The sequence below is a fragment of the Eucalyptus grandis genome, chromosome 6 (assembly GCF_016545825.1).
Source record: "Eucalyptus grandis isolate ANBG69807.140 chromosome 6, ASM1654582v1, whole genome shotgun sequence".
NCBI classification, from domain to species: domain Eukaryota; kingdom Viridiplantae; phylum Streptophyta; class Magnoliopsida; order Myrtales; family Myrtaceae; genus Eucalyptus; species Eucalyptus grandis.
This window is the reverse complement of record NC_052617.1, coordinates 2,399,736-2,416,098: the sequence shown is the minus strand read 5'-3', so window position 1 is coordinate 2,416,098 and position 16,363 is coordinate 2,399,736. Positions and strand designations below refer to the sequence as shown.

Genomic DNA, 16,363 nt, shown 5'->3' with positions numbered 1-16,363 from the left:
ATCATTCCCTCCACACTTGCATGTCCCAGATCGCCTTTGCCGGATCCGGCAGTATTATAGCTTGAACCTCCCAAAGAGGGGTCGACCCATTGATTTCGACGAGAGGAGGAGCTAGCCTGCTTCATGTTGAGGGATGCGAGGCGGCCGTCCCGCTATAGAAGCTGCAACGTCGGTGGAAATGGGAGTGCTTTTTGCAGTCCCATCGTGAGACGTTTGCGTTGTTCATGTCACACGCCATAGGGCCCGAGATGGCAAACAATTTTACGCTCTTTCAGGGGCCTTGACCGATAAATTACAAGCTTACGGATATTAATAACATGTAAACTAAACTAAAAAATTCAAATATGGTTTTAAAAGGATTTTGAGCTCGGTCTATGGGCCAACCATTGGACACCCAAATTTTTAAACCAACGGACACGAGTGAGACGATACTCATTACACGACTTCAAGTAATACAGATCAAATTCGTTTGAGTTATCATGTTAAAGGATCTCCATACTATAATCTTTCGAGAGATTAACCTTAGTCCATTAATTTTTTAAGGGATGCTAAAATTGTACACTTCTTAAGTTTTTCATGTCGTATTTAAACCCATCATTTTGCAATGTTTTGGACATCTTTTGTCTACCTGCGAATTCCATCAAACTCTCATTTTGGAACGGATTTCAACAAGGCATGATAACTCAGTATGCCAGGCCAACCATATCCGTTACCGGTGCAACAACAAATGCCCAAAATATAGAGAGAGGGATGAACAATGTTGCCAGTACCTATATAAACCATCATTTTTCTCCTAAGAGAAAGGCCTAAAGCTGCATTGGCCTCCTCAGGATGCTATTGATGCTCACGATCATTCCTAAAGCTACACTGGCCTATTTTCAGTCTATTTGATTATTCAAAAACATTGGAGATACATCACCAATGTAAATTCATTAGACAACGACCTTCTTAAAGGTGCGCAAGAACATTAGCTATCATGCATTCACGCGCTTTGCACAAGGCCTCCAATGGCTCTCTCTTTGGCATTGTGAGTCCCGTCCCCTCGGACAAGTCCACCAATTCTTCGCCAACTCGTTCCCATTCGAAGCACTGAATAAGCGCCGCCAGGACCAAGCTCACCACTCTATTGGCAAGGCCAGCACCAGGACAACTTCTCCTCCCCATCCCAAACGGCAATAGTCGGTAGGCATGATCACCTTCCAATCCCTCATACCTCTCCAGTTTAAAATTTGTGGGATCGTCCCACACTTTTGGGTCTCTTTGAATTGCCCACGCATTAACCAGGATCATGGTGCCTCGGGGCACGTCGAACCCGCCAATTGTGCAATCCTCAGCAGACTCATGAGGCACTAGGAGTGGCGCTGGTGGAAACAATCGAAGCGCCTCATTGATGATATTATGAAGGCAAGGCAGCTTGTGGGTGTCGGCTTCATCAACTAGACGGTCTCGGCCAACAATGTCGTCTAGTTCTACTTGAGCTTTTTTCATGACGTCCATGTGGTTGAGCAAGAGGGACATGGCCCATTCTATTGTCACCGCAGATGTGTCTGTACCCGCACTTATTATTGACTGCCGAAAATTGTGTTTAAGAAATTAAGGATATACTCAGTTCTTTCAAAAATAGATGAAACTAGCTTTCGAAATCGAAGAACAATCATGTTAAGACGTGAAGAGGCAAATGTAAAAGGAATAGATTCAGTTTAAGTAAAGTGCAAACTCTATCTGTTTCATGCATCATCTAGACATAGAAGTGTTTCAAATTCCAATTTCTATTAATTCGAGCTAATGTCAACCTCTGCCAGAGGATGGCGTGGAAAAGATCTTGCCTCCTTGCCACCATTTTAAAACGAAATTTGCCTCCGAACGGCATGACTTTTCACCATGTCAATTTTCCACCGCAGCTTGTCGATGATGGCAAGTTATTTTAGGCAACATACTTTTCTATGGTTCGAACAGCTTGAATCCATCGAAGTTGCAAAAACATGCGTAAGTTCAAGGAAAAGAAAATGAGGATCCCAGTTAAGCCATTTACTGCACACATGACTAAAGATCCATGGACTTGACTAATTGACATTTTTACGAGCTCTTTCCTTCTGACCTGTCTCCTCTTTCATCTTTTCAATGAACAACAATCTAGATAGCGGCTACCATTCAAGAAAGAAAAAATCAGGTATGATCCCGATTCACATGAATCATTAGATGTGAACGCAACCCACATCCACAATTGGATGAGATGAACCCCATATGAGGCCCATGTGATTTAGCATAAGCATTGGGTTTGCATCGATTCGAATCATATATTAAAGGGTAAGAAACAAGACCTTATTACTCAAAATAGAAAAGAAAAATAAGACCTTTCAGCGCATATACAATACAGAAGGACACAATGACTAATACATGAAACCAGTTTCGAACTCTATCAAGCAAAGTCAAGTATATTTAAATTAACATCAATTGTCAGATTTGTGGTATCCAAACAAAACAAGTCATTGCTAACGATCCTAATTCATATAGATACGTGTATACTTTGATTCTAATCCGTCATCCAGGTGCAAGGATTAAAGAAAAATATTTGCTTGGGAATGAGTCAAAGTTTTATTCACTTCATGGTATACCCATGAAAAACTAAAATTTGCTGGCCTCTCATTTTTTTTAATGATTACATGACAGTTTTTAATTTATTATGAGAATAACAATCTATTATAAATCACAAATAATTACAAATTGTTGTAGGATCCATTTTTTTTCAAAAATTTGTTACTCACAATAAACTGTTATTCTCAAAGACTCAATAACTGTTATGTTAGCAAAATCTTTTTATGTAATCAACATGTCATTTTTTAATTATATTAAATTTTTGTAATCCTATATATTAAGTAAATTTATTTATTAAATGAAGGGTATTAGTTAGATTCAACCGAATCTAATAATTAAAAAAAAATGGCACTCTGTATGCATAAATCAAGTGAATAGAACATGTACATTGATATGGCCTTTGATGATGTCGTCCGAGTAGCCCTCCGAGAGCATCGTCTCGATCATTGTCTTGCTCTCCTCCTCTCGACTGCCGTCGGCATCGCTTCTCTTCCTTCTCGACCTGTGCTCGTCTATCATCCCCTGCAAGATCACATCGAACCTGTTGGCCACGTCCACCATCCTCCGCTCTCTACCCTTGAAGTCCACCACCTTCCTCAGCACCGGCAAGAAATCGCCCGGGTCCGTTCCGCTCAGCTCGAATTCCTCCTTTATCAACTCCCTGTACTCCCTCGCCACCTCGGCGTCGCCAGCGTCGACGGCGGCCCCAGAGTAGCGCTTCCCAGAGATCATCCTCATGATGATGTTGAAGGACAGCTCCTGCAGCCTCGAACTCATCTCCACCCTCGCAAAACCACCGCCCTGGGAGGAGGAGGCCGCCTCGTAGAGGCTCCTCATGAGGTGCCTGACCTCCTCCTGCCGGATGGCGAGGGAGCCGGTGAGGCGGTGCGGCGAAAGGATCTCCACGGCCGTGAGGCGGCGGAGGTTGCGCCAGTGGGGGCCGTAGGGGGCGCTGCCGATGGTGGTGTTGCCGTATCCCATGATCTCGCCCGCGAGCGTGCGGGGGCGGTTGGCGAGGGCGATGTCGTTCCTGGTGAAGCACTCCTCGGCCGCGGACGGGGAGGATATGACGACCGCGGGCCGAGAGCCTAAGGAGAGGGAGAGGACAGGGCCATAGCGGTCGGAGAGGCACTGAAGGGTGCGGTGGATAGGCTCTTTTATGAGGTGGAGGTGGCCGATGATGGGAGTGAAGGCGGGGCCGGCGGAGATTTCTCTTGCTGCTTCTCTGCAATTTGAAAAGGTAGAGAAGGAAGAGGAGGGAGGTCGCCGAGAGGATGTACACCCACGTGTCTTCCATGGACAACATCTGTTGGAGGCCGCCTTGTGGAGAGAGAGAGAGAGAGAGAGAGAGAGATGGAATGGGTACAGAGACGCAAGGTGTTGCGGGTCTTGATTTTGGTATAGGCACCCACCAGCGTGCGCATAAAATCAGGGAAAAAAGGAAAAGATTCTGGTATGGGTGGAGTTGTTTTCTGGAAGAGCAAAAGAGATGAGCACAGAAAACTGATATCTCCACAGGTTCATCTTTGTGGCTAGCAATCAATTGGGTGCATTCGTTGGGTTCAAGTGGGGCATAAATTGGCCGTGAAACCTTTGACGTTTTCTGCTTTTGTGTTTGGGTCATAGTCTTATCACGGGAGCGAAAGGTATGGCTCCCGCTACCATCAAAACCCGTGGCTGATATTGAAGCTGAGCGTTGATTGTTTCTCGGGCGCTGTCGTTCAATAATTCGCTACCTAATTCCAAGAAAGAAGTGCCAAGGCTTATATTATACTGTTTAAATTATGCCATTAAAAAAAATTCAGACTAAGTTTTCCAATGACATGTCATCCGCTTTTTCGGAGGTCTGTAGAATATTTTGTCAATTATATGAGTTCGGGCCAAATCTGTAAGTGAAGAAGAAGATGCTGGCATAAGCGGCCTAGTCAGCGTAGGAGGCAACACGTGTCACCAAGGGCTAATGTGAGACTTTTAAAGATGTTAGAACTTTCAACCGTATTTCGAAGTCTTGATATAGGGACCTCTACTTTTGCATGTTTCCTCCGGCTAAGAATCGCACGGCCTTCCGTGCATGTTAAGAATGTGACTCGTCTCAGATCAAGAGATTCAAGTAGGAAAGAGGGCCAACTTGGATTTACATGGACACATGTATTCTACTTTAAATGGTTATGATCTAATTGCGAATGCAAATAAGAGTCAAGTGTGCTTTTACGAGGGAATTGAGACTCTTTTTGATGTGATAAATTGAGTTCAAGGTACAATGAGATTGTTTAATCATAATCTTTTGTATCCTTAATCGGTGCATAGAAAGTTTAATGTATGTGTACTCTCCAGGTTGCATGATCAAAATTGCTTGTATAAATTGATCTGCAACAATTTTTGTACTTATATGGGGGCTTTGAATATGGATGGATTGACTGGAGCGTGCTGCAGTTCACATGGTACGCTCATCACTGGATTTGTAAAAAAGAGCGCAAGCCTTCTTAGCCCTCGGCATGGAAACCTAGCAGTGAAAGAGACTTTGTTATGTCTAATCGAAGATGCTGAACTAAAGCATTTAATTGATCAGCGTATGGAGATGTTAACTGATACCACGATGATGGAGCTCTTACCAGGCGCAAACCAAAGTCCATGGGCTCTTTGAAACCTCACAAGGAATGCAAAAGCTCCTTAGCCTAGTTAAAAGGAGTCACAATAGCCCATTGTCCCCGATAAGCCAACCACCTAGTAGATTGGATTAAGAAAGCCCACCAAAAAGGAATCCTTCCTCATAATTGACTCATAATTGACTATGTAAGCCTCCCCAACTCCTTTAGGATATTTTATGTTTAGAAACTTTTTACTAGTAATGCACTTTGAAAGAAAAAAGTTATTTCCGACCTTAAAAAAAATTAAGATTAAGTCAAGCCAATCAGGTACAAGTGGGATTCGTTAGAACTTGGTCCGTTTCGAATCCGCCTATGATGGGCGGACCCAAAGCCGGCCCATAATATTCTAATGGTTCCCATGGGGGGAATGGATGCGGAAGTTCTTTATCTCAACTTTACGGGCACTCACAAGAGTGTCCATAAAATAAATTAAAGAAATCCTGATATAAATGAGTGGGCTTTTTCACTCCCATGCTTTGAGTCTCCGTTGATAAGGAGTAGTCTTCTTCTTCACATGTACGAATTTGAGGAAAAATTACTAAAAAATTATAAATATGTTGTGCGGATATTATTCAGTCTTAAACTTTTTGATTTGATCAATTTAATCCAAATTCTTCAATGACTTGCCAATATAATCTTTTTAGCCAAATTTGAACCAAGATTCATTGACATGGACATGGCCGTCCTACGTAAAATCTTAACCTTCAATCTTGGTGTATGCTTTCGAAGAAGCACGTATACAAGAATGAAGCTCAAGCTTAACACAAAGAGCTAAAATATCTATCGTTTTATATAATTATTAATCCCATAAAAGATTTTCTATGTATCAATCCTTTTGTATGCATAAAAAATAATTTATGCCCATGAAAATCCACTCAACTCAATTTGGTAACACCTCCTATTTCTAACGGGCGATTGCTGGTTTTGGAATATTGGGGGATATCATTATTGCCGAACCTAATGCTTAAATTGCATTCGCAAGTAAAAGAGTAATTGAACAAATATTGAATAAGATACTACCTAAAGGTTCATAAATGACCGAATCAAACCACATAATCCTTTAAAGGGTGTTTTGAGTGAGTTATATAAGTTTCACGTTTTTTTCCCTTTGAATTAAAATTCACTTATTAAGTCAAGTGAAGCCTTAAGTACACTCATTCTTTTTTCGTGTAGGAAGATAAAGAAGAATAAATCTTATATATTTAATTATTCATTTCTTGCACTTATTATATATATATATATTAATAACAATTACATGAATAACTATTAAATCGAGGTACCGATTCTATGACAATACTTGACAACTTACCCTCTATCTTCGTGCCTTTAATGGGCCTAATATTTCCGTCAATTGTAATAGCTTCTTTTATCTCTCAATGTTCAACAAAACAAGACTCCTTTGAGAATTAGAAGGGAAGAGAATAGAAAGATAAAAGGATTCCTCATATTTTGTACCAATTCTCACACTCACTCAAGAGTGTTTACATACTATTCACAACTAGTAGAGTGTACTAATATCTATTTCTCTATCTACAACAGTGCAAACCGTAGCATATGTAAGATAGCTAATGTCTTTGTCAACAACTTTTGATCAAAAATGGCCGGAATGATTACATTGATAAATTATCAAAAGACTTAAAACTAAATTAGCCAAATTAAAAAGTTTATGACTAAATCAGCATACACACAATAGGTTTATAACCTTTTTGGTAATTATCCCCAAATCCGAGAAGAGCAAAATAAAAGCACAACAAATTGATTTCTCCATAATTCAATCTTTGTAGCTAACAATCTATTGAGTGCGTGATTAGATCAAGTGGCATCATTAAAAGTACAACAAATTGATTTCTCCATAAATTAATCTTTGTGGCTAACAATCTATTGGGTGCGTTGTTAGATCAAGTGGCATTTCTCAGTTTCTCTAATGGGTAATCGATCATTAGTAATACGTGTGATTTTTTATTTCATTTTTTGTCAAGAATTGAAATATTTCATCACTAGGAAAGATAGTAGAGCCCAATATATGTGCTTTAGTACATAAGAGCTCCCAAAAGGGATAGGGAGGGGACAAAGCTCAATTCGGAGGTGAAGAGTCTCTCTAATAGACTTTAGCAACCCAATCCGTCATTAAATTGGCCTCTCTAAGACAATGGGTTATACGGATATTTGAGAATGACAATTACATATCTTAGCATTTCAAGATAAGATCATGCTTCTCACATGAATTGATTTAAACTCCGCAAGGCATTGACTAAGTCACGGCCATCAAGAAGCCAGAGAGCTTAAGGCAAAAAGCTTCCACCACCAAGGCAAGCGACAACGCCACTGATCTCGCCACTCTATTCATCAACTTCCCCACGAAATCGCGATAGATACATGATATCGAGCCTTCAGTGGCTCCAATTTCGTATGATCCCTACATATTTATGTATCAACCAATGCACATTTTCAAAATCACAACAGACGCTAAAGGTACAATCAACACGATGCCGATCAATTTTAAAGCGGGGGCATTGCATGACGAAAACCAGTCCGTATGAACACACACCTATACATACATACATATAAATATATATATATATATACACGTGTGTGTGTGTGTGTGTGTAAGGACATGTTTGAGAGTCATATGGGAGTTGACTCTTTTCTCACACTCGACTCGCGAGTGTTATCGTACCAACAGTTCGTGACCGGCAGAGGGTACTAATGTACGATTTCTCTGGCCATTGACACACTAGTTAGAAAGGCTATATCCGTTGCTGACTTAGATTATATCGGGATTCACCGGTCGAATACGGTCTCCTCACTTCCAACGCAAGCCTGTACGAACATCATTTGTCCTCAGCCCATAATCGCATGATGGAACGAATTAAACGCCATGGTTCTAGCAAACTCAAGTTGAACGCTAACCAATGATTTTCCACGAGACCAGAATATAGAATTCAGATAAAGTTGGAACGTTGCGATTAATTCTATCTCCCCCGCCACCTTGAAATGAATAAACTTATCAGAATCTTTCCGGTAATTACTCCCTTTTTACCGAATTCCATCCGGGCCAGTCAGTGAGGAAATAATACTTTAGCAAATCAACCACATTTATTGGGGACGGCATTCTGATATTCTTTCCTAAAACAAGCAAGCCTTCGTTGCTCGAAACAGAGCTGGCACCAGTTTTGTTTCCTTAAACAGCCACATTTATTGGGGACAGCATAATCTAGGACATTCCCCACTTTTACGTCAACCATGTTATAGCCATTACGGCCAAACCCTACTCCGGTTCGGACACACTATAAAAGATCTTTCTCATCTCTTCTCCAGTCGAAAATCAATCTCTTTCATTGTCGCTTCCTAGCACAATGACGATCCCAATCTTTTACTCTCTGCTCTCCGTCCTCCTGGCCCTCCTCCTCCGTCCGAGCTCAGGAGACACGCTCCCTCAGGACATATTCATCCTCGCCGGCCAGAGCAACATGGCTGGGCGAGGCGGTGTCGAGAACGACAAGTGGAACGGCTTCGTGCCGCCGCAGTGCAGGCCCAACCCGTCCATACTCGGCTCAGCGCCCAGCTCACCTGGTCTGAGGCAGCGGAACCGCTCCACGCGGACATCGACGTGGATCGTGTCTGTGGGTCGGCCCTGGGATGAGTTTCGCCAACGCCATCAAATCCAAAGACCCCAAGCTCGGGGTGGTGGGGCTCGTGCCCTGCGCTGTCGGCGGGACCAAGATCGCGCAGTGGGCCCGCGGGACCCCCTTGTACAACCAGATGGTGAGTCGAGCCACAGCGGCCGTAAAGAGCGGGGGCACCATAAGGGCGTTGCTTTGGTATCAAGGGAAAGCGACACGGTGGTTCAGGCGGAGGCTGAGGCGTACAGGACCAACATGGAGAAGCTCATCGGGGACATTCGCACCGATCTTAACAGCCCTTCTCTTCTCATAATCCAGGTAAAATTTAATTAGAGCTTGTTCATCATCTTTCTATTGTAACGATCAACGGTCATGTTTTCATGTTGGTTCTTTTAATCTTAAAGTTTTCGATGTGATTAGATTCTCTTCTACGGAATGTTGCATATATCTTTGGTTACTCAAGTATGCTATAGCGTCCTTTTGCTGATAATCAACCAAAAGCAAGGTGTTACTCATGTCACAAAAACATGTTTCACATCTTAGGATATGGAGAAATCAATTACTTAATCATGATCGAGGCTTCACTTTTAAATTTAGTGATTATGGTTTTTTGGAGGCATCGTATGTGTAAAAATAATTCCGGTCCAATATATGAATGTCGCAAATTAGCCTAGGTAAGGCTAATCATATTAAGTTGTATGATCATCTAGAATTCTAGTTTGAAATTTGAATTATCTTAACCACCGGTCATATTACCTGTGGAAGACCTTTTATATTTAATAGTAATAGACAGCAGCCACTATCCAAATTCCCAAGAAGCTGCCAAAGTCTAAAAGGGTCAATCTCAGGACCTTGGAACTAAGCCTATGGGATTCAGACGATCTTGACACAAGCTTTGAATTGCACTTCATTAACTTCCCATTGTCTCAATGAAGTAGGAGCGATGGACAGAATTCTCAAATAGGAGAGTACTACGATTCAAGCCCTTAACATATGCTATCAGTCTCGAAATTATGTTAAGACAATCGATTGCTCCACCATCCTCCTAATGATTGAACTTGATTGATCTATCGACAAGGCAGCCCTTCGCGAGCAACACAGAATAACGTTTTTACTAGCTTCGTCACCCTTGACATTAGTATGTGTTTTGGTGTTTTGATCTCAGGTGGCCCTTGCATCAGGAGAAGGGAAATTCGTGGACACGGTGAGGAGCGCGCAGCTTGGCATAACGCTGCCCAATGTGAAGTACGTGGACGCAAAGGGCCTGGACCTGAAGACGGATCATCTTCACCTCACCACCACCAGTCAGGTTCGCCTCGGTTCCATGTTGGCCGATGCCTTTCCCGCTTCTCAGTGAATGGTTTCTTCTCCAGCATCAACAATTTCTCGAAGCCTGTAGTTCTTCTGATGTATGGAGGAAGTACTTGGCATTAAGTTGCATAACAGAAAAGTGGCCTTTTAATTGAGATAAAAAGTTACGCGACTTTCGTCTGACGTGGTGCCACTTTTTGATTGGTCTTCTGCATTTCCGGTGGCTTAAAGGGGATCGCAGACATAATAACTTTCTGGTTGATCATGACAGTGATTGAAAGATAGTAATTTCAGGATGGAATATAAGTCTTATATCATTCAGAAGGCTTCTGAAAATTTTCAGCCGTCAAATTTTGCAGTTCTCTGGCATTAGCATGGCTTAGCAAGAGAGAATGCAAGGAAAACCTGCCGTTATAGCGCTTGAGGAACACGATTGCCAATTCTATTCCCATTTCATCTCACTTCGCTTATCAAAAGCGAACGATGAGCAATGACATTTGGTCACCTCAATAAAAGGGTCCATAGAATAAAAATCATCATATATTCTACATTTGATAGTTTATGTTGAATAGGAGAAACCCGGATAAATTTGAAAAAGAGCAACAGAGAGTAAGTTATTAGGAGCCCAGAGGCGTGAAAGATACATCATTCAACTCAACTCGGATAAACAAGCTCTTTCAGAAAAAAAAACAAAAAACAAAAGACAAAAAAAAAAAAAAAGACAAAAAACAGAAAGCAAAAATTTCGGAAGCTGAAGCGACGACACCACTGCCAGTGCCCCCTACTACAGAAGCTGCAACCACCTCGCAGGGGTTGCCTCTCTTAGGCGACTACGGCACGGTAGCTGGGGCCTTCAAGCGAACCACATCACATTGCCTGAGCTCCCGTGGGACTGCGTGGCGCCCGCCATCTTCAGTCCTATAATTGAGAGGAAAACACACCAGATTTTGAAATTTTCTGGTTATTATACCCACAAAAGATTTTAAAATCTTCCGGCTTTTCAATCCTCTCATGTTCTCAAATTTCCGAAACAAAACGCAATGGTCTAAATTCAATTTAATAATTGTGTAGGACGCTCAAGTTCGAACTCGCCCGAAATAGTCGAGCCATGTCCATCGGCTTGTCACTTGTTGCTGGGACATAATAGCGCTCAAAACAACAGCACGAATCGTTTCCCCGTTTGCGAGCTAAGGATCGAGGAAACAAGGAAGAGACAATGGGCCGGGCCAGCATCCGTCCTCTCCACCCGGACTTCTAAACGGGTCAGGCGTTGCCAACATAATGGGCCTCAGTAGTAGGGACACGAGGCCCAGTAAGGCCGTGACAGGACAATGTACAATTGAGGTACCCCCAACCCCCGCGCGATGTATGCACATCTACTTCATACGAACTGAAGCGGAAAAGTTGGAGCATGTTAGTCGATTTTCTTTAGAGAAGATTCATGGTCCCGGTCTGTCAACTCTAAGTTGATATTTACATCGTCGTGGAAAAAATCGAGCCAGGTCGGATTCATTCATGTTTTGATGTTTAGATGCTGTTGAAACGGGTTTCATGTTCCCGCGCGTTCATACCATCACTAATCTTAAGACCTACAATCTAGAGAGCATTAGTCAAATACGCATGCTTTGCGGTGGACTCGGAAGCAAGAGAATACAGAGCTTAAATCGCCAAGAACCAACCTCAAAAGCTGCGTGCAGACGGATCAAGACACACTGAAACGCGACCGAGCAAAGCATGTTTCTGTTCAGTTCATTCCGACCCTTGGAAAGGAATCTCAAGTGTTAAGACGAAAGTACATTATCATATTTCTTTCGGCAGTGGAGAACTCTTCCAAGAACGAGGACGTCCGCGCGCAAAACAAAAACAAAAGAAACCCTGAAAATATCGACCCCCATCTCTCGCAAACCAGCCAACTCGCCATTAAAAGCCCTGCAGGCAAAATGCCAGAAGCTCGACAGGGGGTGGTACATACGCTACATAGTACCACTACATGAATTGCGAGACCGGAATGTTGTTGGGACCTTGGCCTCTTGCAATCATTCCGAAGAGGACCACCACCTTAAGATATTACCCATCGCATGGCAAGCAACGCGACCCGACCGAGAGTGAAAACCCTTTTGCCCTCTCACTGCAGAAAACAACACATTCATAACGCCCCTGCAAGAGCAACACACAAAGGAGATCGACGCAGCAGGCTTTCGCAATAATTGCTGTAAAAAGGGAGGGAGGGAGGAGGAATTGCGCATTTGGCATTTATCTGAGATGGGGACTGCGCAAGGGTTTTCAGTTAAGAGAAGAGGATGATGAGCCTAGGCCCAGCGAGGCCCCCATCGAATGCCCGGATCGAAGAGACCACATCCTGCTCCGGGTGGTCCACGATCCGAACGGGGGAAGGAAGAGAATCTGACAAGTCTTGTTTCGGATCGTCGTTATGATGTTTCTTGGATCGAATGCCGTAGAGAGAGAGAGAGAGAGCCGTGGGTCGTGTTGTTTCACCATTATAGTACTCACGCATGGAGTGTGCGCCCCCCTGGCAGGTCGATCGGACAGAATCTGGTTCCCAAACCCAGCATTACATCCCCCCAAAAGCACAGTGGACCTCCTCCCCCATTTCATTTCGTACCATGTCATAACTCAAAAGCGTTCTAACTTGTCATCATTATCCCTTGTTTTCTTACTTGATCAGCGTAACTTTTTCGAGATTCAGCTTCCATTTCATGTCAATGCCTAGAGTTATCTATTCCGCAAACCAGAAGAAACGGAGCTCGATTCGAGCTGGTCAGTCCTTTCTAGAAAATGTCTTTGAAGGCTGAATTAGTTGGATATGAAAGGTTGAATTTTAAGGGCGCGAATCGGTTAGCCAGGTCGGCAATTCTTTCAGCATATGCATTGACTTGATCCGACGAGTTGAAATGGGAAACCGGACCATCTTATTAGTTTGACAAAGGGCTTTGGAGTGTCGTACCGTGACTTCAACCTTCATTTAATTATCCCCAAAGGAACCAAGACTGAGAACCTTCGACCTTAAACGAGGCCAGTAAGTAGGTAAGGCTTTTACTAATGTTGGGGGGAGGCCCCATCATTTGAATTTTCCATTTGTTTGGCCTGTTAGGTAGTTCGTTAAGTCAGCATTTCAACATCACCCTTGGACACGATGGAAACTCAAAGCATTGTAAAGTCAAACGAGAGAGCCTTTTGAAGAGTTTCAAGATAATAGAATTTAGGTAAACTTCAAAGATATTTACTAATAGTTTAATTCTTGAATCAAGAGAAGATAGAAGTTGATATGAATTTTCTTCACACTCTATCATCTTGTTAAATTCTAGCAGAAAAACCTCTTTTCACGTTAAGCCATCCATACTTTATTTCTTTCATTTAATAAAAGTATGGGTTAATACCATCAAAATCCTAAACTCTACCATTTTTATGTTGTGTTGCTGTCAAAAAATTCTAAATTATATCAATTGTGATACCAAAATCCTCTAGCACCAAAAATTATTTTCGTCATACCAGTATAAAGTTGGGGTACTTTTTATAGTAAATTGATGGTATTTTTATCACATTAATATAAACTTGGAGGTCTTGGTGATAAATGAATTTGGATATTGATGTCGCGGTGGATGTAGCTTAAGATTTTTGTGATATTTTTTTATAAAAGCAAAGCATACAGTACGTACATCCACCGAAATTACTCTCTCTTTTCCGTTTGATCGATGATGACATTTCCGCACCTTATCAGAAATCTTTACTTTCGCTTTTTACGTTGAAATACGCTACCAAAAACTAAAAGCACAGAGCACAAAGAAGCACGCAACAAGGACAACTCAATGGAAAAAGTTTGAAAAAGAGATTTTCATCCGTTTTCACCGCTGTATTTTTTATTAATTACATAGTTTATTAATTATCTGACAATTCATTTTAAATTACGTGGCGGCCTTTATGAGGCGATTTAGGTTTTACTTTCTTTTTTTCTGGGGTCTTTCCCTCTTCTTTTCTTTTGCTCTTTTATTATTATTTTTTGGACCTAAAGGAATTCCTAAAGCATTTTCTAGTTAACAAATGAATTACCGACAAAAGGAACAAATGAGTCGATTCTGATTTATTTTGTTTTATTATTGTTTTTCAAAATTTGGATTGCCTCACATCATGTCATTATTAGATTAAACGCATCAAAATAAATATTTTTTAATTCCCATAAATTCACATCACTTTTGGATTTTAAATGTTAATTTCATGAAGGTGTTGAGTCGTATCAAAACTTGTGAAAACCAACCGATCTTTTTGTCTAAGACTAGAATCACTGATATTAGTGAATTCATTGAGGCCCCCCATGATGATGTCCTTGCACGAGTTACATTAAATTTTAACCCCGAATCCTGCACGCATGTATAGTTTTCAATGAATTTCGGTTAATTGAAATGATGAAACCTAAAATGTGGCAGATTCCTCTTAACCAATGGAAAGAAGTTCTTGCTCGTGCTTTTTGGATTCTAAGTTTTGCATTCTCAGTGGCACTTTAATGTAGATCGCTCTGTGAGGACTCGATCTGATTTGTGCACCCATTTAAGGGCAAAGTCTCCACTTGTATATGAAGCCATGAGAACCCTCCCGCTCGCTAATAGGTCTAATGATGTCTTGACCTTTCAATATTAAATTGGCATAGGAAATATAGACCTTGCAAAGTAAAATAGAAGAGGTTAAATCTCAAGATATAAGAAGTGCAATTTTTTTCCTATTTCCCTCATCATATTTTTCCATATTGGAAAAGTCCAATATAATGGAAAGCGCCAAAGGGGTGGGTCAACAGTCGATCTCAAAGACATGGAGCAGGACGAAGGTAAAAGATAAAATAAAATGTCGACGACGACACGGACATTAATGAAGCGGAAAAACTCTCTATACAATTGCGATTCCCACTTCTGTGCCAAGTGCCGTCGTCGAAAACAGTCAAAAAGGCAGCAGCTTTTGACTCCCACCAGACGAGATGGCAGCAGCTGCCCCGCCATTCGCGGCGGCCATTCTCTCTTTTTAATCTTTCTTAGCAATTAAAGCTCGAGAATTGGATTGAGCATTCATCGCGAAACCTTAAGGGAGAGTGCGAATTTTAAATGGAGAATCCCCCCCGGAGTGGTCCTTGATGTGTTCCCCCCCCTCCCTCCCCTCTCCCTCTTCTTTTTAAGTCCAAAGGTGGGTTAGATGGACACATGCAAGGGCGGGGCTTTTACGGGTGTCCCTTTGCGCGGACCGTCAAACAAATTCCGAGGCAAATCTAGGAATGTGTCCGAGAAACATTATAAAGGAAGTTAACTTAGCCAAGATGTAATAAACAAGAACCGCCCCCGATTTGTTAATGGGCGTTTGGTTGAATCTAGTCTTATCGCAAACCGAACTTGCTTTTGTCTTTTGACATTGGTTTCTGCAAACCGATTTTGGATGCATTTGCATCGCGTGATTAGCTTTTGGGGGTGAGATTAGACTTGACTTCCAAGAGATGCTCCTAAAAAAATCTGTAGGAGTGGTTTTTTTTCTCGATCCTTCCAATTATATGTTCGCCTCCATGAATCCTGACAGATTTTGTGCTTTAATTAGAAGATTGCTTCGTGATCACATGTCCCGAATAGCTTCACTATTCGAGAAAAATGGATTTAGATTAACTATAGGAGGAACATATTTTATAGTTAAATAAATATCTCGATTGATAATTCTCTTTTTGCCAAGGATACATTACAATGGCTCTTTAAAGAGAGAGTTCCTTAGATCTTCAATAGTTCACAAAGGAATGGATTCACAAATCATAATAGGTTATGAATTCGTTGCAATTTTTCGTAGTTCCCAAACATAATGTCATAATACTCAAATATTTAAGAGATTTATGATCAACCGATAAAATTTACTCTCTTTTTTAATATGATGATTGTCAAGCCATCGGAGATCCGTTTCAAATGTCTCAAGAAACTGCAAATTATCCTAACCACAAAATGTGATGTCCGAAGTTCAAATAGGAAATGTCGATTAACCTAGAGCCACATTCTCCGATGGACAGATCTTCAAGCTCTGTTTTGCATGGATGAGCAGTGAAACGCAATCTGAAGTGCAAATAGTCAATCAAGGATGGTGCCTTGGACTATATCTCCTTTAATTTTTCTGCATATCTCCTATTCAATATAGGAAACACACAAAATTTGA

At 41.6% G+C, this 16,363-nt stretch overlaps 2 pseudogenes; one reads left to right on the top strand and one right to left on the bottom strand.

The window, feature by feature from the left end:
- Positions 1-676: 676 nt before the first annotated feature.
- Positions 677-4,148, bottom strand: LOC120294567 (annotated as a pseudogene).
- A 4,451-nt stretch (positions 4,149-8,599) lies between these two features.
- LOC104430858 lies at positions 8,600-10,223 on the top strand (annotated as a pseudogene).
- The last annotated feature ends 6,140 nt before the right edge of the window (positions 10,224-16,363 follow it).